The 24,505-nt window shown below is 39.9% G+C and overlaps 1 non-coding gene across 1 annotated transcript; it reads right to left on the minus strand.

Annotated features, from left to right (window-relative positions):
• Positions 1–107, minus strand: LOC118486942. Its single transcript, XR_004880109.1, has one exon. It is a non-coding gene; the product is annotated as a small nucleolar RNA R71 (small nucleolar RNA).
• Positions 108–24,505: the final 24,398 nt, after the last annotated feature.

Below are 24,505 nucleotides of genomic sequence, written 5' to 3' on the forward strand. Positions count from 1 at the left end.
AAATTAATGACTGAAATTAATACATATTCACAAGAGGATGGGGAATCCTTATATGAAACTTGGGAAAGGTTCAAGGAGCTATTGCGAAAGTGTCCTCGTCACGGTCTTGCGGTATGGCAACAAGTATCCACTTTCTACAATGGGTTGTTGCCACACACAAGACAAACACTTGACTCTAGCTCCGGGGGACTTTTAGGTAATCGCCGCCCACATGAAATATACAATCAAATTGAGGAAATTGCTTAAACCAATTTTCAGTGGCACACTCCCCGAGGCAATAAATCTATTGCCCCGGGCGCCCATAAGGTTGATGAAAGCACTTCTTTACAAGCCCAAATCGAGGCCCTTTCTTCAAAAATCAAAAAGTTAGAAATGACAAAAACGGTCTCGGTTATGGCTTGTGAAGGGTGTGGTGGGCCACATGAAAATTGGAGTTGTATGAAAGAAAGAGATGATCAACCAGAGTCGGTAAACTACATTGATAATAGACCTAGGCCGTCGGGTCCTCCAACGGGTACCTACAACCAAGGATGGCGTAACCACCCTAACCTTGGTTGGAGAGAACCCGGCAATAGTAGTAACCAACAAAGCCTAAACCAACGAACAAACTTTCAACAACCAAGAAATGAGTCACAAAATTTCCCTCAACAACAAGGTGGACGAGAAAGGCTTGAAGATACTGTATCTCGCCTCATATCCGAAACTGAAAAGAAAAACTCGGACCGATTCCAACAATTGGAATCGAATTTTAGAAATCAACAAGCTAGTATACAAAACATTGAAAAGCAATTTAAATCAATTAGCTCAAAATTTCTCCGAGAGACCACAAGGCGCGTTACCAAGTAATACCGAAACAAACCCAAAAGCACAAGTCCATCTCATAACGTTAAGAAACCGCACCGTGGGTTCCGAAGAAGCTCCACCACCGCTAACTGAGGGAAGCACAACTCCTCAAGAGAAAGCTTCTCCTCTGATTCAAGAGCCTACCAAGGCTCCTCTGGTTCCATACCCCGGTAGGTTAATTCGTCAAAAGACCAATGAGCAATTCGCAAAATTCGAAAATCTACTAAAACAATTGCATGTTAATATTCCTTTTATCGAAGTCCTAACTCAAATGCCTAAATACTCAAAATTCATGAGGGACTTCCTTACTCATAAAAGGAAAATTGAATCATTGCAATTAGTTAACTTAGGCGAAGAATGCTCCGCCCTCGTACTCAACAAACTCCCACAAAAGAAGATTGATCCTGGAAGCTTCACAATTCCTTGCTCGATCGGGGAATCCCCCGTTCGTAATGCACTAGCCGACCTTGGGGCTTGCATTAACCTTATGCCCGCATCAATGTTCAAACGACTCGGCCTAGCAAAAACAAGCCCTACCAAGATGAGTATACAACTTGCCGACAGATCCGTCAAATACCCACAAGGTGTCGCTGAAAATCTATTGGTCAAAGTCGACAATTTCGTCTACCCAGCCGACTTTGTCATACTAGATATGGAAGAGGACACCGAAGTCCCCCTCATACTAGGGAGGCCTTTTCTAGCCACCGCGCAAGCAGTGGTAGACATGAATGACGGAACACTTACTTTGAAGTTTGGGGATAAGGAAGTGAAGTTTGGAGTTGGGAAGAGAGTAGAGCACGATGACCCGGTCAATTACATGAAGGTCATTGATTCGAGTTTGGATGATGCTCTCCGACGGTGCAACATGGGATGCAAAACATCCCGCTCGGAAAATATATGACCTCACCTTGGGTCTAGCCAAGTACCCTTATAAACGTGGCGCACCACGGAGGCATTCCGCGGAACTATCCTTAGTTTAGCTTAGATTAATTTTTAGTTTAGTTTTAATTTGCAGGAATAAAACACACTCGGGATGGTCAAGGATAACAAGGGAAACGAGAAACATCACCCCATGCACGAAAACAAGGCCATCCGACAAAAATTTCTTCATTACAGCAAGTTCAGCACTGGTCCGTGTCCGCCCAACACGGCCCCGTGCTGCACAATCTGCAGCAATCGCCCAGTTCAGGTAACTGGACATGGGTCGTGTTCACTGAACACGCCCCCGTGTCCAGGCTTCTGTTCCTCTTTGTTAAATTTTGTCACTGGCACCTGAACACGGGGCCGTGCCCGGTCCCAGGGGCCCGTGTCCAGAGTGCCAGTAACATAAAATTTTGCTTTTAACACCCTTTTACACATTCAATCAACCTAAAAACTTATTTTTGGGACACATTGAGGACAATGTGTAATTTAAGTGTGGGGGGGTGCTAAAACTTTGAATCTTGCAAGTCCTAATTAACAAGCCTTACACAAAACTCTATTGGAACCGCTAATCACCCCAAATTTTTTTCAAAAAAAAAATATTTTTTTTACTTGTCTAAGTTTAAGTTGGGAATTTCAAGTTCTAACAAGGTTATATTTTTACAAGTTTACAACCGATAGCGTCGTGATAAAAAGAACCAACATAAGAAAATTATGAAACGACATGACAAGCTTGGTTAAAATTTGATTATATATACTTGATCACATAAAAACTCATTCACACAAAAGTGAGTTTTGAACCTTTATTGAGCATACAAATACATATCTTTACACTAAATGCTCATTTTTCGTTTCTTGTGTGAATAGCCGTTTGGTTCGTACGACTCTAGAACTTGCCACGACAATGCATTCCCGGTCCTTAACAACTTAAACCCGAGTAAGTAAATGATGGAGGCATTAGGACTAACCCTTTTTCTTTCTACACGATTATTTTTTTTTACCACCTACCCAAAATCCCTCTAGTTAACCCTTTTGAGCCTAAACCTTTTCATTTCTTAACCCAAAACAATCACCCTTTTTACCCACCTAAACCTTTTTATTTTAACCCTTTCTTTTAGTAACAAAGCTCGGTTTTTCTTATGACTTTAAAAAAAATATATAGTTAATGAAACCAAATAAACAAACAAGTTCACAATTAACTTTGTTTGAAAGAAATAGTTCATCGAAATAAAAATAAAATTGTGAAAAATAAAAAGTCTTTAAAAAAACCGATGCTTTTTACGCTTTTCGCCCTTTTACTAACCACTTACCGAACCACCCACCTTTAGCCCAAGCCTAACCTTTCACCCAAAAAAGTCTTCTTGATATTTACAAAGGTATATAGTTAAAAAGGAGGAGGATTGATTGCTTGGCAAGCCTATGGTAGGAGTAAGTTCCATGCCGCTCTCGAGTGATTCACTAAAAATACACCTTCGGCCGAGTGTTGAGTGATCCCCCGTGAGGTATGTGAACTTGTATATAAATGGAATTTTAAAAAGACATGTTATGCCCTAATTTGTAATTTATCTTATGAAACATTTTTAATAAATCATGACGAATAGGATTGTAAATAAATAACAATAAAGCTTAAATAAAGAATCTTGGAAATCCCGACACTCTATGACAAGTCCAAAAACCTTCTCTTCTACCCATTCCATTTGGGAGTGAAAAAGCCACATTATAAAGAGTTTTGCCTGAGGATAAGCAAAGATTCAAGTGTGGGGGTATTTGATGTGCACAAAATCCAACATATAAATTACATCAGTTGTGGCATATTACTAACCCTTTTTTGGTACTAATTGCTTTTGTCTTCCTTTTGTATTTTCAGGATTAAATGAGCTCAAATGAATAAAAGAAGCAAAAATACAGCTAAATCTAACATAAATACAAGAAAAGGAACAAATGTGGCATGCCCGACCTCCCGACAGCATCTTCCCAAAGCAAAACAAGAAGATAGAAGGCTGAACATGCCCCGTGCTCAGTGAGCACGGGGGCGTGCCCAAGTGGCAGCAGAAAAGACAAAGTAATAGAAGCTTCTACTGCCCACCACGGGGCCGTGCTCAGCGGACACGGGGGCGTGGTCAACTGTTGCAGACGCATTTAATGAAATTGCGAATTGCAATTAATGAAGAGAGAGACTCGGATGGACACGGGGCTGTGCCCATTGGACACGAGGCCGTGCCCAGCCTTCTGTTCAGCCTATAAATAGGAGTGCTTGGAGCTCTTGCAACTCATCCCTTGGCACACCACCTCTCTCACACTTCACCCACCACCCACCACCATCACAACACCATCATCCATTGTCCATCATAGAGTGTGTGAGTCGTCTTAGGATCCAAGAGTGATCGTAAGAGTTCTTGACAATCAAAGGTCATGTTTACCTAAGTCTCTTACATCACTTGGTGAAGACAAGTGTTTAGTGTAATACTTTTTATTTTTAATCTTTTGCACTTTTTAATTGGTTTTGTATTAATGACTTTAATTATTAGTTTCTTATGTTGAAGGTGATTCTTCCTTATCGTTTGTTCGTGGTTTCTTGCCATTATTTTACTGTCTATATAAAATAAAAGATTTTCACCATTCATATCTCCACGGTCTATATGGAGGTATGTTGGCTAACTGGTCGGGGGTTAAGGGAACGGTTTGGTAAGAGGGGCCTACTACAATAACTAAGATAATCTCTTAAACAAGTGCAAAAGTGCGAAAATAATCAAAGGTTACACTACACACGAGTCGAATCCAAGTGATTCATCTTGTCTATCTGTTTTTACTTTTATTTTCTTTTTCAGCATTTTAGTTAGTTTTATTTTTGTAGTTTAAAAACCTTTTTCTAACATTTTGATTTGATTAGACGTTGAGGATAAACCGGTACTAAAAGCTCTTGTGTCCTTGGACGACCTCGGTGTCTTACCAACACTATACTACGTCCACGATGGGTGCACTTGCCCATATGTGTGTTTAGTGTTAGTGAATATCGTGTTTATAAATTTAAAACTTGGCTAAAAAGTATAAAAAAGGGCTTAAAATATATACCTAAATTATATACACACTGACACGCATCAATCTGGATCCATAAAATCAAAACAAAAGGTTTAATAATTGCTTCAAGTTCATACACTCGATTAAACCAAACAGCAAAACGATGAATGTAGATACTAGAAATCGAAGAACAAGAAAATTCAGAGCAATACCATCATTGATATCATTAGTTGACGAAATTGATGCACCTTTTACTAAGTCATATTTTATCATTTGATACAGTGCAGACTATTCAAACAACCATAAATAGCTTGTCAACATCATTACTAAGTCATAGTTTATCATTTAAAGAAACACAAATACGTCGCCGGAGAAGACGAGTTGCAGGTGCTCTAGTAGTCAGAATAGTTCACCGGAAAAGACGAGTGTGAATTAAAGGATGTAAAAGTGAAAGGGTTAAGAAAAAGGGATGGGTGTAACTGTGATTGAGTAAAGTGGATGAAATGACCATTTTACCCTTTGATCGTTAATGAGTAACGGTTGACTCAACAGAGCTTAGGTCTAGGGTCTAACATCGATGCAATTAGGACTAGTCGGAGGGTAAGGCAACAAAATTTTGAAAATACGGGGTAAGAGTGTCAGCGCCCCCATTCGTTAGGGGGTAAAATTGCAGTTTACTCTTACTTGTTTCTAGGATTTACTATGTCTAACAACCACAAGATATTTATAAAAAACACAAAGTCTTATGAAATCACTAAACCATAGATCAATCAATACGCAATCAATATAAATTAAGTGGAACATGCAATAATTATCATTAATTAAGCACACATATACAAAAAAAAAAAAAAAAAAAAAAAAAAAAACCTGATTAGAACACTCTACCAAAACATTAACCAAATCACCAATTATCCAAAACCGAAAACATGGTAAAAGTCAACAATCTCATAACCTAGCTAGCTAGGAAAAGCTTAGATACTCATGTTCAAAACAAGCAATTCCAGAATATCAAAGTTTTAACAAACCGAAAACAATAAAGTAAGTTCTAACCGAAAAGCACTTAACTTTAGCCAACCCGCTTCAGTTCTCCACTTTCTCTTTGCTAAAAACACTCCAAATCGCTTCTACAATGTTCATGAATGCAAAAGGTATGGAAACTAGGGTTGATAAGATTTTTATATATGAATCAATCACAACTTTCTCAACAAGTAGCCCTCTCGCGTGTCGCAAGAGGGAACCCGTTAATGCCTCACGACACGCGAGGCTTATATAAGTAAAAAATGACGGGGTGGCACATCAGTAAATATCTTGAACTTCCAACCAATCTAGGCGTGTCGTGAGAGGAAACATCAACACACTTCACAACGCGTCAACATCAGATTCTTCAGCATTCTCTCTTTACTCATCTAGCTTCACCCGTGTGCTCGTTTTTTCTTCATTCTTGCTAGTTTAAACTACATTTACACATGTTCGTCTACAAATTACAACATTATCCACGTGCAAGCTAATAAAGACCTAAACGACTCAAAAACTACCTAAAACTATATAAAATACACGGATAAATAGATGTTTATGCAACAGATCATCTCGATAATTTTTGTTTGAAGAATCTCGAAATCTCTTTTTCATCGTTTCGGGTTGTTTGACCACATGCCATTGATAAATAGCCCGTTAATTATGTTCCAGCTTTAATTGTTTTTTACCGCCCATTTAACTTTAGCTTTTTTGCTTTAAGTCCGTATTTTTTTCCTCTTCCAATAATCATACATGTTTTTTTAAATCTTTATGTCCAACATTTTGTCTTCCACTCGAGTTCCGACTATTCAACCTTAAGTTTGAGTTCAACAATTATTTTTGAATCTTTTCTTTCTCCACCTCTATCCATTGCTTAATCTCCTTCTTTATTTTCCTTAAACTTTATGCCATTTTTTGTTCGAAGGAACAACCCCCCTCCCCCCCCCCCCCCACAAAAAAATCAAGTTTAGATGCCCAAGGTTGACATTTAGTTTATTCTATTTACTTGTGGGTATATTCTATTTACTTATGGGTATGTAGTTTTTGTCATTATTATAAGTTATATTTTCTAACAACTTTCATTAATAAAACATGGTTAGCAAGGGCTTAAAACCACCAAATAAAATAAAATAAAACAGTTATACATAAAAAAGACTTCCATCTAAGCCAATCTAAGGACATAGACAACAACGATTGTTGATGCATAGATAGAAAAGCGACTTGATTTCCCCCACTATACTTTCAATCTTAATCAACCCATTTGCAAATATGCACTTGTTTCTGGCTCGCCATATACACCATACAGTGACCAAGACAATTGATTGAATTAATCTCCTTTTGTAGGGTTGGTCCGAAACATGCCTATGTAGATGAATATGTCTTGAACCGAAAAAATGAAAATCGGAGGTACTTTACACCACAAATTGATTTAATTTCATATAAGGGCGGTGGGGCGGTCAGTTATAGTACTGTGATGGCCATGTATAACGCGTGATGGGCCAAGAATTTCCACCGCCACCATGTTACTTCCACAAGTGGAAGATATTGAAAATGATAACGCGTGACAAAAATAACGACGTGATGAATTGATTTTGTGTGAGGAATTGTTGGTTGGGGGGAAATTGTTGGGTGTGGTGGTGAGTGATGACCAATGCCACTAAAAAAAGTTGTGAGTGATGGAAAAATAGTTGATGACATGATAGAACTTGATTGAGTATTGTGAGTGATGGAATTCTATCACTGGTGACCACCCCCTAATTGATGCCATGAAAAAAAATTATAAAGATGTTATCAACTGATTTTTAAAAGGGATTAAAGGTTTACTTTGGGTGATTATGTGTGTTAAACAAAAGAACGGGATAATGCTCAAATTTGGCTACTAATGGTTGGCTTTGGGTGACTGGTAAACACAAATACTAACTACTATGCATTTCTACACATGCGACATTATATTCCTCTTTGTGCATTGGTGTGTTGTACTTAGTGCTTTGTTGATGTTTTTATCGTCAACGTCACTCAACTTTGTCCCATCAACTTTGGTGATGACATGTTTAACCCCTTAACTTTAAAAAAAAGTTGTTTTAAACTTTACTATTTACCCTTACACTTTATAATAATTACCTTGGCCCCACAACTTTGTTAATGATATGTGTTGGTCCCTTACCTTTAATAATGTGTTTTCTTTATCTCCATTATTTACCCTTACGCTTTTTAATAGTTTCTATTTAGACCACCAATTTTAGTTTTTTTTTTCTATTACACCTTTATTGTAATTATTATTTAGACTATAAACTTTTAGTTTTTTCCTTTTACTTATTTTTTGTCATTTACTTTTTAGTTTTTTCTCATCGTAATGTATTACTTTTTAGTTTTTTTCCCAACATAATGTATTTATAAATTTCGTATGTAACGTCGTAAGTATGTTATTTTATTTTCTTTTCTTTCTGAACATTCGTCTTTATGGAATTAACGAGTGTTGATACTGTAACGAACTAAACCGATAGATTTTCAGTGACTTCTGATTATGACGTCGCGTCGTGGTTTTTTTTATTGTCATGTCTATCGCGATTTGCTTATTTTTATCTATGTTTCAAACCCAACACGGAGCTAGAGTGATAACCTATTGGTTAACATTTATAACACAAATATTATTGATGACTGTCGTAAGGGTCAATCAAAAACCTAATTAAACTACGTAGATAGCGTAAGTAGGGTATCGTATCAACGGGGAATTTGTGGTTAGCGTAAAACAAATTAATTAAAACTAAACTATCTAAATTGGGGGTTTGTTTGTTTAATCGTAAAGAAAACACAATTTGTCACTAAAAGTGTTATCAAGATGAGAAGAAGTAACCTCCACAGGAATCCCGAATACCCGTTTTAATATAAAAATCTGTTTTCTGATTCAAAACACCACATAGACATGGCCTCGGAATTAATGAATTTGATTAGTTAATAGGGATAGTTTTTAAGATTCGCTATGCAACCTAATAACCCGTTTGTTTGTATCAATTACCCACCAATTTACCAACCCACTAACAACGCAAGAAAGTTGTCAATACGCTTAATAAATGACAAGTAATTCAAACACAAGAAACGTTTACCAATAATCCAACACATGTGGTCAAGCTGTACCAGTTTACAAGAATCAGAAAAACAGAAAATTATATCAAACCGTGTAAACGTTCATCCGGACAGAAGACTTCATGGATTGGCTTGGAAGATGAGATGGAATAATTAAGTTCGTCCTTGAGTTCGATGATGACGGCTGTGCATGAATGCCTCCCCTTTTTACATGAATAATGCAATATAAATATTTTGCTTAAGGGTTTAGTATGTCGGCTATGATTTAAATGATATAGAAGTGGCATCCCCCAAAATAGATTGGCCGACTTCCTTAAAAAAACCCCAAAGCCCACGCATGTCATGTCCTCCAAAGTTGTTTCTTTGAATTATCTTTATGTAATACACATAGTGTAAAGGCGAGTATACAAGTTTGATAATAGCATATAGAGTTCGAAATAGTTTACGCATAACCAGCACGTACACAGAGGAAAACGATGCATGTTAGTTATCGACATGAATCTATCGATACCAATGACTGCAGGTTGACTGCCCGAGGCAGTTCGTAATACATGATCACCACCGTAATCCATGCAAATAATTGTCCTTAACAACCCTCGCATGAGCGGGTGCTAAGTCCAAACTATAATACTATCGTCGTTAAGGCAGGTAGACAGCATTCCATGCGTAAACATAACAAACAAGCATTCATTAAGTCACGTATAGCATGCGGTAACGGTTAGCGTTTAAAAGTATTGCGTAGTGTGTTCGATTGTGATTTAGAATAAGTAACGTATGTAACACCCAAAAGTGCTAAAGCAAAAAGGGATCGAGTATACTCACAACGGTTTGATGGATTGAAGGGAGCGCTTGAGAGTAGGGTTAGCCTGAACAGTTTGATAGTATAACGATAAGCAACGCGTAAAACAGAAACAAGTGTTGATGGATCGGACAGCGGGTCGATCGGACGGTAGTCCGATCGGATGGCTGGCCGTGCGGTTGACAGTCCATTCGGACAGTTGTCCGGTCGGACGGTAGTCCGATCGGATGGTTGTTTGAGTGGATTGTTTCTTCCTTTGAGTAAGATGTGTTTGTGTATGATGGTTTGACTTTTGAAGTCTTTGTTGCAGTATTTGAAAACATTGAAGTATCTTTGCCTTTCAGATCGGTCGATCGGTCGGTCATTCGATCGGTCGGCAACCCGATCGACTAGGTACCTCAGTATAAACAAGTTCTCAGCAGAAGGCACTCGATCGGACAGCAGTTCGATCGGGTGGCATTCCCAGTGCATTGAACATGTTGAAAACCGATTAAGTGTTGAAGTCAAGTATCTCATGATCCGAAGAGTAATCCAATCGGATGGTAGTCCGATCGGATAACAGTTCGTTCAATACTCCACTTCACATAAGTTGATTAAGTGTGGGACCCATGTGCTAGCCGATCGGCTGGCCAGTCGTTCGGTCGTCTGTCCGTTCGGCTAGCTGTCTGTTCGAACAACGCCTTGTCCTGGTTGACCTGCTCGTCTAACACTTGGTTGTTTTGTTTGTTTGTCGCTTTATCAAGGTATTTTGATAACGAGTTAAGCAACAGGAACCTCGTCATTACTTGGCCCTCCTGATCGGACAGGAATCACCCAAATCCAACTAATGAACGGTTCGGGACGGTGGTTCACGTTTAACCCGAAATCGGTGAACCTCATGGATAGGATCCGGATCTTGAGCTAACACGACCACAGATCGGGTAGTAAGTCGGCATAAGTTCCGATTCTATCGGTTTTGAGAGTATTGAGTGTAAAAGAGAATGAGAAAACTTATGATTATTTCTTTCAACTCTTTTATCCTTTTGAAAATGTTCAGATCTATTCGAAATCCTTGTGAAATCATGTGGAAATCGGTTAGATCCAAGTTATTCTTGGTGGATTGAGGCCAAAACATGAAGTTCTTCAAGAACACATGATGACGTCATCCTAGAATACCTTGAATCTTGATGATTTCACGGTTAAAAGTTAAGATTTAACAGATAGAATGGTGTAGGAGTGCGTGTAGATCATGAAAGTACAAGATTTAGGACGAGATCTTACCGGAATCGTGAGAAATCTGAGAAATGGTGGAGAGCACGAGCTAGACGGTCAGAGGGTTTCCAAAAGTGGAATTGATGACAATGACAGGGGTATTTATAGGCTTCCAAATGAGAAAATGGCTGGCCGATCGGCCAGGCAGCTCGATCAGACAGCCTATCCGATCGGACAGCAGTCCGATCAGCCGGCTGGTCGATCGGCTGGTAGCCTGATCGATCAGTTGCCTGATTCGAGTGTTCGGCGCGACGATTTTTGATATTTCGATTTCGATTGCGATTGATGAGAATACGATTGAGTTTCCTATTCAAATTACTTTTAATCCCAACTACTATATCTAACATACAATCATCTTAGTTCACTTGCGCTTAGCGTTTTCGATTTTGATTGCGATTGAGTTTCGATTGATTACCATACATAACATAAGTAAACATGCACAAGTAACAAATAAGGCACACACACGTATAACAATAACCCACTTGAGTATTTCGAGTTACGAGGGCGATTGCGATAAGCGATAACATATCCGATAGATAGCGATTAAACATCGATTATTAGCAGATACCCCACATAATACAACTAACGTAAAACATAAAATAGACTGACTATAGTCAAAGAAGTCAAAACAGGAATGGAGCAAGGAGTGACAGATCGCAATTAGCGATCTTTTCTTCCTTTGACTTCAATCTTGACTTTGACCTTGACTTTCGAAAACACGGGGTGTTACAGCCTCCCCTTGTTTAGGGAATTTCGTCCCGAAATTAGGCTGGAAGATGTACAACATCATGAATCACTTTTGAGAACTTTCTCTCTCTAGACAAGTTCTTTCAAACAACTGCGGGTACTTCGCCTTCATGTCGCTTTTGAGTTCCCAAGTGAACTCTGCGCCTCGTTTGCCTTCCCATCGGACTTTCACAATAGGAATGCGTGAGCGTCTGAGCTGCTTGGTTTGGCGATCCATGATTTCAACAGGCTTCTCCACGAAGTGTAGGGTTTCGCTTATTTGGAGGTCATCGAGGGGTACAACTAAATCATGCTCAGCCAAGCACTTTCGGAGGTTTGACACATGGAAAGTCGGGTGGACGTTACTAAGTTCCTCCGGTAGTTCGAGTCTGTAGGCGACTTTTCCGATCCTTTCCAGAATCTTAAAAGGTCCAACATATCGAGGCGCTAGTTTCCCTTTCTTGCCGAATCTGACCACACCCTTCCAAGGTGATACCTTTATGAGTACGTAGTTGCCAACGTCAAATTCAAGGGGCTTGCGTCTTCTATCGGCGTATCTTTTCTGTCTACTTCGAGCTTTCAACAAGTTGTCTCGAATTTGGAGGACTTTGTCAGTCGTTTCTTGTAGTAACTTGGGACCGGTTAGTTGCGAGTGACCGATCTCGTGCCACACAATAGGCGATCGACATCTCCTTCCGTATAAAGCCTCGAATGGTGCCATTTGTATGCTGGAAGTAGACAGAAAAGATATATAAGCAACGAAACAATGATGCGATTCAAGCCCGAAGAGCGAATCTATGAAACAATGTGCCGATGCCGAGTTCAACCCATGGCCGTGGGGAAACGGTCAGCAAGGTGGATCTACATGAAACCCATGACACAAATCTGTAAACAAGTAAGTGCACGTAATGAAACAAGAAATGAAACAATGATACCACACATATGACACTTAAATTTGCATGTTGAGAAATAATAAGAAACATGGAGAAGTACGACACACCCCAAAAAAAATAAAGTAACAAAAAAGGGGAAAAGTAAGATCTACTCACTGTTTTGCGTTCCGAGCAAGTATTTGACAGACTTATCAACAAGTTGTATGCTCATTTTTGTGGGGCTCGTTTTTCCTAGTCCGAGTCGGTCAAACATTGATGCGGGCATAAGATTGATGCTAGCCCCAAGGTCGGCTAGTGCATTTCGTATGGGTGATCCCCCAATGGAGTAAGGGATGGTAAAGCTTCTGGGGTCGATTTTCTTTTGTGGGAGTTTATTGAGGAGTACGGTTGAGCATTCTTCACTTAGGTTGACCAATTGCAAGATTTCAATCTTTCTTTTGTGAGTGAGGAAGTCTCTAATAAATTTTGAGTATTTTGGCATTTGATTGAGGACTTCTACAAACAAAAGATTAATATGCAATTGCTTTAGTAGGCTTTTGAATTTTGTGAATTGCTCATCGGTCTTTTGGCGAAGTAACCGACCGGGGTAGGGTACCGAGGGGTTTTTGGTAGGTTCAGAATTTTATGGGATAGTTGTTTCTTGGTGGGTTGAGGGTGAGTTTGTGGTTTGGTTGGGTGGATTGTTGTTGGTTGGGGGTAGTGGTGTTTCCTCAGGACCTACGGTCGAGTTTCTTAATGTTATGAGGTGTACTTGCACCTTTGGATTGGTTTCGGTATTGCTAGGTAATGCGCCTTGTGGTCTCTCAAAGAAATTTTGGGTATCACACCCCAACTGATGGCGGAAACATCGGGGCGCGGCACTAAGCGTTCAGATTGCTCAAGAGATTCCACAACATTATTTGTTTCAATAATGATTAATCAATTTCATAAAAGTTGTCTAAACATCATCCACGATTCAACAACAAAAGTACCAAGTACATGACATCCGAATATTGTTCAAAATTCCTGATTTAACTAAATGTGTTTCTAAGCATCATCCTAGCTTGTTTTCCTCGAATCCCAACTACTATCAACCTGCAACATGTATTAAAATACTATCAACAAAAATGTTGGTGAGCATACAAGTTTGAATACGTAGCATAATAGTTTACAAAAACTCATATCCATCATATAAACATATAAAAGTTTCACCATGCTAGTTTACGCAGTCCAAGTGATAGCCCAAGTTTCCAATGCGTTAAATGCCTTTCCCAAAGACTAACGGGGGGTTAAATGTCTCATCCTAACAATACCCCAAAGACTAACGGGGAGGTGCATTACCCCTATAGCGCTACCATTGTTAAGGCGGAACTACACACAAGGATTAAACGTTCATATAGCATAAATGTCTCAAGTCTCAAGTTTCAAGTTTCATGTTTAACGAGGATAGAGTTTGTTTCAAATAGTTTCAAGTTTCAAGTGTCAAGTGTCTTGTTTATAGAATACGTGTTGCATCCCAAAAGTGTTTAAAACAAAAAGGAATCGAGTATACTCACAGCGGGTGCTAATAACTAAACATCGAATAGATTGGATCGAAGGGAGCGCTGGATCAGCCTACAAGCGGGGAATAGAGCATAAGTCCTCTAAGAGCTGACCCGGTTGGGAACAGAGTGTCGAATGGTGCTAAAATCGAGTAAAAGTATCTGACTGTATACCTGAGCGGATGGTCATCCGGATGGATGGTCATCCGGTCGGATGACCATTCGAACGGATGGCCATTCGAACAGTGTGTGTTTGTGAACTGATAAAGTTTCAAGTGTTGAGATCATAGTGTCCTGTAAAAACAAACAAGTGTAATGATAATCAGATCATCTGGACGGATGGTCATCTGATCGGATGGCCATCCGGACAGACGATCAGTGAGCAAAGTTGTGTGAAAGTTTCTAGGTTTTGAGCTAATGGAGACGATGTAACGACACGTCAAACAACGGATACATACCAAACCAGCCCGTTCAGTCGGCTGAGAACCACCCTTTCTCGAACCGACGAACTGTTTATGGTGAGTTTTATGTTTGGACCCGTCAATCGGCCCGTTTTCCGGCGAAAATCAGTTTTCAAGCTGGCTCTTGACTAAGAAACGAGTCAATAGCCTGTTGAGTCAATAGCCTGTTTGAGTTCGATTTCACTGCTGTTTGTATAAATGTTTAAGAAAAATCCAAAAATCAGTGGTAAAACATGGTGTTCTTCAGATCCGAGTTGGTAACAATGTTAAATTCCGTCGGACCTGACGTAAAAGTGTGAGATTCTTAAGTTTTTGCGTAAAAATTGTGGAAATTCGTTAGATGTAGGGTCGTTCTTGCTCAAATGGTGCTCCCCAATAGTTTGTATCAACTTCTGAGTGGAAACCACCTCCAAGAGACCCCAAGTCAGTCGATTTTCATGAAATATTGAAGTGTTTTGTGTGATTTTGATAAAGATTCATGTGTAAAAGTGTTAAATGATGAAGGCTGTACAAGAATCTAGGAGAATTACTTACAAGTTTGTCTTGAATCGAGTGAAATGTGCTTGAAAGGGCTGAGAGTGCGTGTGGTCGGATGACAGAGGTGAAATGAGGGCACAAGGGGCCTATTTATAGCTTAAAGGGACAGCTAAGGCTGTGCAGTGTGCAAGGGGATCGGATGGCTATTCGGTCGAATGGCCATCCGATCGGATGTCCATTCGGACAGTCGAGACCCGTTTGCTAGTTTTCCGACTTTGGTTCGCTTTACGAGTTATATTAAGCGTTGTGTTGCGTGTCACACCCCCAAAAATCCACATGCGGAGTACCACCGCTGGGAGGCGTGACTGACCAGGATCTTAGCCACCAATCACATTGAACTCATGAGTATATTTAAATAAAACTTTCATTTATTAACAATAGTGTTACAACGTTACAATAGTTCATAATTTACAGCGGAAGCATATTTAACTCGATAAGTGTTTATAAACCACATGTATAAGCTCTTAGTCTTGTGTTGCGTTTCCATGTAGCTCGACCCATGACCACTCCAGCTTCTCATACAGCAAGTTCCATTGATATGCACCTAAAGACCTGCAAGGCATGTAACAACGAGTCAACAACAAAGTTGAGCGAGTTCACAGTTGGGTGTTCGTTTTAAGTTTCTTACGAAAATATAGTTTGTTTTAGTTGGCTTACTTGTCGTGGGGGTTACCCCATAGTTGAAAGTATGATTAACCAGTTTACCCTGTTTCCCAAACATATTCAAAGTTGGTGGGGGCTTCCCATGTGAATTACCAGTTTACCCTGTTTTCCAAACCTTTTTACGATATTTAGTGGGGGCTTCTCATGTGCGTTAAGTGGGGGCTTCCCATGTGAATTACTAGACCGTACCATATCGACTACTAACGAAATATAAGTTGTGCCCTACATCAGTGTCTATCATCACTGATAGTTTGCCATAGTCCATTAGTACACGCCCGTTCGAACAACAAGGTGTGAGGTTTGTTAAACCTAATAGCGCTATTAACTAATGACCCGCTCGCCATCGGCCTAAGCGATTAAGTCGATATAAAGAGGAGGGACTTCACGATAGAGTTTTGTCTAGTAAGTTGTAAAGTTGTTGTCCTACCCAAGGAGGACGAACGTACGTAGTTCTACCCAAGGAGAAATACGCAGGAGTTATAGTGGCATCCTACCCAAGGAGGATGGCCGTACATATCCTACCCAAGGAGGATATGTAGGTTTTCCGTTTTAGTTTTTTTTTTAACCCATTCCCAACCCTTGGGAATCCCATGCCTTGTAGAAAGTGTGAACTCACCTCGGTTTGCTCGGTATGATTAACTACTTGATTCCAATTAATCAGTCAAAGCCTATCGAATTTCAGGTTTACAAAATCAGTTTATGTTCGCGTTGTTCACGATTAAGCTTACAGCCACAGTGTGCATTTAAGATAGTAATCACATAGCAGTTGTATAATTCCATCAACCCACAGTTCATACGTATGTTTTTCAACAGTATCCAATAGTTAAGCATGTTACACAAACAACTCTTGTTTCTTCTAACATATTTAATCGTCACAGACATGCATTTATTTAGTGTTCCATTAGCAAGAAAATCATCCGCATAACAACCATTGTCTGCTGTGCACACATGACGAAACATCCAAGTGTTTCGTCGTTATGCAAGTGACGAAACCCAAGTGTTTCGTCGTCAGCATGGGTGACGAAACTCCCAGCCTTTCGTCGGGGACTAGGTTTCGTCAAGAACATCCTCAGACGGTTACAGTGCATCTACAACCCTAATTATCAGTTCATCGTCATCATCAATGATTAGCATACCTTCATTACTCTAATCTAATTATCAAGCATCAAATCATTACAGACATATCATATCAAGAATGTAGTTAACACGTTTAGATCGGATCACAAGCAATCATCGTTACATCATCATCATGTCTGACTCATTTGTACAATTCCTTTTTATCGAATAACCATTATCAATATTACCCTAATGTTCATGCAACCCTAGCCATACCTTAATCAAATAACAGCCAGTAAATTTAGTCATCAATCAAACTCGATCAATTAGTATGTTTTGCATTCAGAACTCGTGATGTATACGAGATCATTAACTGCATCACATGTATTTCCATTACGATTATCACAGTTTCGATATTACAAGATGTTTCCCTAAGGAACACATCGTATATAATTCTATCACCACATAACATATAATCAACACACTTACTGCACCAAAATAGTTACGTATAATAAGGACTTGATTCAAGCATGAGGGAGATCATACTAACCGAAAGGAATCAAGATGGAATTGGTAGGAACTTCGAGATGGAAGGGGACTGCCGTCGGGTTCCAAAAGAGAGGAGGAGAACTTAGGGTTTGCTAAAAGAATAATGCCGCACACGAAAGGAGCACCAACAATATATAACTGAGCCGTGTATGGGCTTCATCTGGGCCGAAAGCCCATGTCTACGAAACGTCAAGGGAGCGGCGAAACTCCTTTGGTTTCGTCAAGTAGAGGGGGTGACGAAACTCCCTAGGTTTCGTCAACTTGCTTGTGGTGAAACACTGAGTTTCGTCGGGTGAAGGTTTTGGCTAAACTCTTATGTTTCGTCATATTTATATAATAATCATAATCATCATACGTCAGACGGTTCACATTTTATCATATAACACAATCAACCATATGTCAAACATATATCCAGCAAGAACCATTACAAAGCAACAAATTATGCAAACATAGTTGTGAACAAATAACGTAAACAATTAACGTGCAATTAATGCGAAGACGGAATCTTGAAAGCTCGAGTTGTCACATTATCCCTAACTTTAAAGAAATTTTGTCCCGAAATTTAGCATGCGGTTACTGAGGAAGCTAGTTAAGTTGCGTGGTTTACTGGTTTTAGTGGGGTGTCACATCATCCCCCCATTGATTTGGAATTTCGTCCCGAAATTCTGTAGTAGTTTCAGCCTCAGTGGTGGTTGCATTGTTCTTGAACAACTGGGGATACTTGAGTTTCATTTGGTCTTCTCGTTCCTAGGTGAACTCTAGGCCATGACGGGAGTTCCAACGAACTCGAACAAGAGGTATTCGGGTGTGCTTGAAGACCTTAACGTCTCGGCCTGTGATTTCAACTAGTTCCTCGACGAATCGCAACTGAACGTCGATAGTGAGCTCCTTCAGAGGAACTACGAGGGTCTCATCTGACAGACACTTCTTCAGATTTGATACGTGGAAAACATTTGTGAACTCCACTGAGTTCTGTTGGTAGGTTCAGTTTGTAGGCCACTTTGCCTATTTTCTCTATGATTTCAAAAGGTCCGACGTATCGTGGGTTAAGTTTACCTCGCTCGCCAAAACGAACTACACCTTTCCACGGTGAGACTTTGAGTAGCACTCGATCCCCAACCTGGAACTCGAGTGGCTTCCTGCGCTTAACAGCGTAGCTTTTCTGACGGTCACGAGCTGCCGCCATTCGTTGCCGTATCTGGGCAATCTTCTCAGTTGTGTCTACCATGATTTTTGGGCCAGTGATTTGGTTGTCACCAACTTCTGCCCAACAAAGAGGTGATTGGCATTTACGTCCGTACAATGCCACAAACGGGGCGGCCTGAATGCTGGTGTGGTAACTGTTGTTATTCGAAAACCCCACTAAAGGGAGGTGTCTTCTCCGACCGTTGCCAAGGTCGATTTCACATGCTCGAAACGTGTCTTCAAGAGTTTGGATGGTGCGTTCAGTCTGTCCATCCGTCCATGGATGATATGTTGTGTTCATGTTCAAATGCGAGCCAAAGGATTTGTGCATTGCTTGCCACAAATCAGATGTAAATCGTGGGTTGCGAGTAGAGGTAATGAAGGTTGGCACCCCGTGCCTAGCAACCGCTTCCTCTAAGCAGATGACTGCAAGTGTAGAAACTTATCTGTTTCTTTGTTGGCTAGATAGTATGCTGACTGCACAAGACAATCGATGAGTACCCAGGTGATGTCGTTTCTGTTTCGAGTTATAAGTAGACTGTCGACCAAATCCATGACAGTCTATTTTTATTTCAATGTGAGTGTTGCTGGTTGCTGACGCTACACCTTGACTTTCCACAAATCGATCTATCATTCTCATACTTAACGAGATGAGACTTCATGTCCGATTACCAGTACAGGGTTTATAAATCCTAATGCCTTCCATCAAAACCCAGGCGGCTAGAATGTCGAAGTTGGTGCGCTTGCTCAACGCGAGTTCCCTACAGTTGCCGTGTAATGGCACCCACATTCGTTTCAGGAAGTAGCATGTATCGTCCGACTGGTCAAAGGTTGCTTCTCCATGCCCCGCATGGGTTCAACTTGAAAAAAAGTTCCTCTTCCCTCAGTTCTCCAGTCTGAACAGAGCGAGTCTGATACTGGTAAGTTAGAGTCGATAGTGAGCTGCAGGGCTCGTGTACGTTCAGGTTTCGCAGTCGTATTCATCTAGAAGTTCCATCCAGCGGGAACGTTGTATGCTTTAGCTTTTTTGAATGTCCGTACTTGGGAGGCCCTTGTGATCGGTCTAAATGATGCATCTGGTACCATCCAAGTAATGCCTCCATCTAAAATCCCAAGGCCACGGTTTTCACCGCCAGTTGTGTGTCGTGCAGTTACTCTTTGTAGCTCCATCACGTAAGTCATCATTCTCTCGTGTTGCATTGGTGTGTAACTGGGACTCTGATTCGGACCATCATGGTATACCACTATATCACCCATACCCTCGGGTAAAACGATGCTCAGAGCATTGCAGTGTCGGGATTCGAAAGCTGAGATGACGTCCTCATGTACTGTCTTCCACGAACACAGCACCCTGCTGTGCTAGAGAGATTTAAGCTGCGCGACTTTCGCAAATCCTGTGATTTATCTGTGATAGCATCAAGTAAGACTAAGAAGTTGCTGTATCCACGAAGGACTTTTTGGTGTCGATCAGTTCCAACCAAGACGGATCTCAGCGAGATCCACGTGCATTTCCACTTTGCTGATTATATAACCAAAAGGTACTTCTCTAATCCAGAGATTACATTTAACAAGACCTTAAGTAGAGTGGCTCCTCCCTCAGAAGCCCTAAAATAAGACACCAATGCCACCCATGGCGTTCCTTCTCCTGGTCAGGATTTAGAATGTTGTCAACAAATGCGGTCGATTCATATGATTCCCTGGAGCTGCTGGTGTGTTGGTTAACTCAATGGTCATGGTGTATAACATTGGAATGGCTGCATTACCTTCGACATACTATTCTAAGGGCATTCTCCCCTTAGATTTCCATCTGACCATAGCTTGTTCACCATCGAATTTTCGAATGGAAACTTGTTCCTCGCAACTAGTCGGCAGGTTGTCCATACGTGATCGAGGCAAACTGTTCTTGACTGTCACCTTGTTGAGTTCTCGATAATCAGTACACATACGGGAAGGCTTCTCTTCACGGGTATAGCGAGGGCGCCTTAAAGCGAAAGCTAGATCCGATGAAACTCAAGTCCAATAATTCCTGAAGTTGATTAGGCAGTTCCTGCAACCTTCCTGGTGTAAGATAATAAGATGTACTAGTAACAAGGGCTACTTCTGGCATGATACGGATCTGATATCCCACCTGACGATGTGTAGATAAACCTGACAGTTCTTCTGGTAACACTTAGGGAGAAATCACGAATAATTGGTGGATCCTCGATCCTCCTTTCCTTAGCCTTGACATCAGTATCGAGTGTTAACATTGCGGGGTAATCCTTCCGTAGACACTCCTGGCCTTTCTTGCTGAAATGAAGCTAACCGTTGTGCCACTCCGGCGCGTTAGAACAGATAACAATCCTCAACGAAGGAGAGGGTTACGTAGAATTGTCCCCTCACAGGGTACACCTATCAAGAATAACAAAAGAAGGTCGTTGTCGAACACTTGTCCCACAAGGTCGTGTCTGCATCCCAACGATCATATGAGGTTTCCGTTAGCTTGCCATCAGCCGATTCCACAACAGGTTCAAACTCCTAGAAGCATCCAGATCAAACGGAACAGAGACGAAACGGGTTGCTACTCATACTAGCTATCACGGTGTTAAAGTCCTGACGTCCCCCATGCCAACTCTAAATGCCTTTCCCTTGGTCGTTGACCTCTTAACTTAACTACGGCCAATCCATGATGTAGGCACCTTTATTTCCTTACTGAAAGTTGAGGTTACGAGCACCTTGTTGTCGTTGTGACTGCTGACCCCAATGTCGTTGCTCGAAACATGCCCTACGATTCTTCACCATCATAGTCCATCTTTTCGCATTCTGATCCGTGTTCTAAAGCGTTACCCACTGTGCTGGCAGTTACCCATACCACACTAAGGTCAATGATTACCACTTATGCCTCGATTGGTTCGTAGGTGTTGATTCCCATGAGTCGCTGACGAGGGTTAAGGATTCGATTGAAGCCAATTCGCTGGTGCTCGTTGCCGGTAATCAGGGTCGTCAAAGTACTGAGGTCGGTAATGTGCTACGCTCATCCTCCTGTGCGTCGTCGTTGCAAGTGGTTCGAGTAATTCATAGTTTGTTACGAGAGTGTTGCAGAAGTGATCACACTTCGGGATCGGAGACGTCAATACATGAGTTTCAGTAAACGAGGAGGAGTAAGAAAGGCATCGATCAATCATTCGACGCTGGGACATCCAACTCAGGGATGTTCGTATAAGCACCTAACATTCTACACGGTTCGCTAGGTGTTCAGATGGGTGTTCAGGTAACACTCGACAGCATCGAGTTTCGAAAGAACCCATCGATAAATAAGAAGTTCACGTTTGAGTTTGAGTATGGGACAATTACTGCTATGGCCCCTATAGGTTCGTTTGTTTCACATGTCACACCCTGGCTTTGCGGAAGCGTGGGTTTATTTGGTGTGACTTCTTAATACCTTAGCATAATCACAACAATGCTATATGAAAATAAAACCATGATGTTCATCCATTAATTCAAGTTTTAAAAATAAAATACGACAACTTTGTTTTCAAAAGTCGACACATGCAACGGATTACAACATGACATAATAAAAATATTGTTCATACGACACAACCAAAACACATGAAATAAACACAGTTTAAGACTTGTGACTCGTACAGGCAAAAGTCACAATCCCTAAACTCGGATGACATCATTTCCTCTACGCAGCTTGATGACATAGCATACCTTGCCAGATCCCTAATTCCCTGAAATACATGTAATTTTGAAAAATCAACAAAAGTTGAGCGAGTTCATGTAAAAGTGAGTATGTTTATAAATCGTTAAAGTACGTCCCAAAGTATAAATGTTCCTGGTATGTAGCAATTAAGGAAAAGAGATCACCACTGGTTTGCAAAGCCACTGGTATGTGTGAAGTGATGCAGGAAAACTCAAACCTAGCAAGTTTGTACCGGGCCTCGGCTGTAAGACACAGTCACCTCTATGGGCCTCCCCGGCCTCACGGGTGTGGGCTCGCTACACCCAAATAGATCTATCACTCTTGTGTCCCTCGGTCCTAACTACGAGGATTAATGGCTTTAAGCGTTGTACCCACCACTCACATGATCTGAACGTCCCAACCCTCCTTAAGCTAACCATACCATATATAAAAATGTTCTAAATTATTGTAACATGTATTTCACCCCCGAAGTTATAAAACTGAAAACAGTTAAAAGAAAAGGGGGACATGAACTCACAGAAGTGCGTCTCGTGAAACGTCAAACTCCAAATCAATCTGCTACGTGACGACCTACACGTACTAATTCCTATTAGACGGATGGCCGTGCCTTGGCTTAAGGTTTAACGTTTTTGGGAAATAGTTAGACAACTATTTCGTATTTACACTTCTTAATTATTTTCTAAGTATATTCCTTCCCAAGGATGGGGGTAATAATACATGTGTGTTTTATAATTCCGAAAATATATTTTTAAGTCTTACTTGAAAAATATATCTTAATCACTTTGTCTAAAATGCTTTTAATCCCAAAATATATCTATTTTTCCCAAAAATATTATATTTTATTTCATAAGCTTTTCCAAAATAATATTTCACCAACATTATACAAATAGGAGTATTTTTCTGAAAAATACATAAGATACATTTTTTAAATTCGCGTTGTATATGATACTTATATAACTTAAATATTTATTTTGTGCGTTGGTATTATTTTGGAGTAGTATTTTCACAGTGTTTTCATGTTATATTATTTTTACCCTAAAAATAATATATATTTAGTTAACAAAATAATCACATAATCACACAAGCATTATACTATAAAATATATATTCTAAATATATTTTTATCAAGTTTTATTTATGAAAATCCACCTCCGATACTTGGTAATTTTTGGAAATAAAATCATGGCGAAGTTTATTTTGAAAACCAAGTCAAAATATATTTGTAAACGCTTTTTAGAAAAATTATTTCTAAATGTTATATTTCTAGAAAAATTTCGCCAGAGTTTCCTCTGTAAATGGAGGTGTCCATGCTTTTAGCATATCATTTTATTTTCAAAAAATCAATCAACATTGTAAACAATATTTAACCACTAATCTTGACAAAATAAGACTAAATCATAAACTCATGAACTTGAATGTCTTATAAAAATATGTAGTAAGTCACTAACACATTAAGTAGGTGTTGTTATCTTTAAAAAAATAAGTTTAGTTTCTTGAAAACTTTATTTTTAAAGAATTTGAAGTTTAACAACTTCTAGTCAAGATTCACAAAAATATTTCTTTATGAAATTTCCTTGTTACACAAGCGTTTACACACTTGTTTAGTTACTATAAATGCTTCTAGTTCATAAAATATCCGGGTTTTAACAAAACTAGTATCTTCCGCTTGGTTTTTCCGAAGAACCACTTGTAGATCTTTAGATCTACAAGTTTACAACTTCATTTTACAAGAAAAGTTATGTTTATTCAAGTTTCAAGTTCATGGTGGGTGGTTTCATCATCTTTCATATTTCTAACACTAACATCCTACTAGTTCATGTTCTTGAACATGATCTAGTATGTCTAGATGATGATCCATCCTACTTTTAGTAACAAACAAGTTTTTGCACTTTACTAGCATTGTTAAATTCCCAACACTTTGGAAAGTGTCTAGAATTATTTTACCAAGTTTTTGCACTTTACTAGCATTGTTAAATGCTGAATTTTTGTATGTAGTGCAGAATTTTGTAGTTAAAGTATGTTTTAGGCACTTCCGGTCACTATAACTATCACCTAGTGACGCAGTTCTATGATCCTCACCTCCCTATATTCCCTACTAGTGTAGTAATCTATTCCCGACACATACTGGCCTCAAAACAATGTCTGTCTGGTGCTGGCAATGTCAGCATGTCTACTGGGTTATCCGCTCACTGTGCTAACTGTGCTTTTGTGCATCAAGTTTGTCACTATGTCTGTGTATAATAATTGGAGTGACAGTAATAAAGTATGATGCATGAGTATGTTTGTATCAGAAAACAGAAG

Source organism: Helianthus annuus, chromosome 14 (genome assembly GCF_002127325.2).
Source record: "Helianthus annuus cultivar XRQ/B chromosome 14, HanXRQr2.0-SUNRISE, whole genome shotgun sequence".
Taxonomy (NCBI): domain Eukaryota; kingdom Viridiplantae; phylum Streptophyta; class Magnoliopsida; order Asterales; family Asteraceae; genus Helianthus; species Helianthus annuus.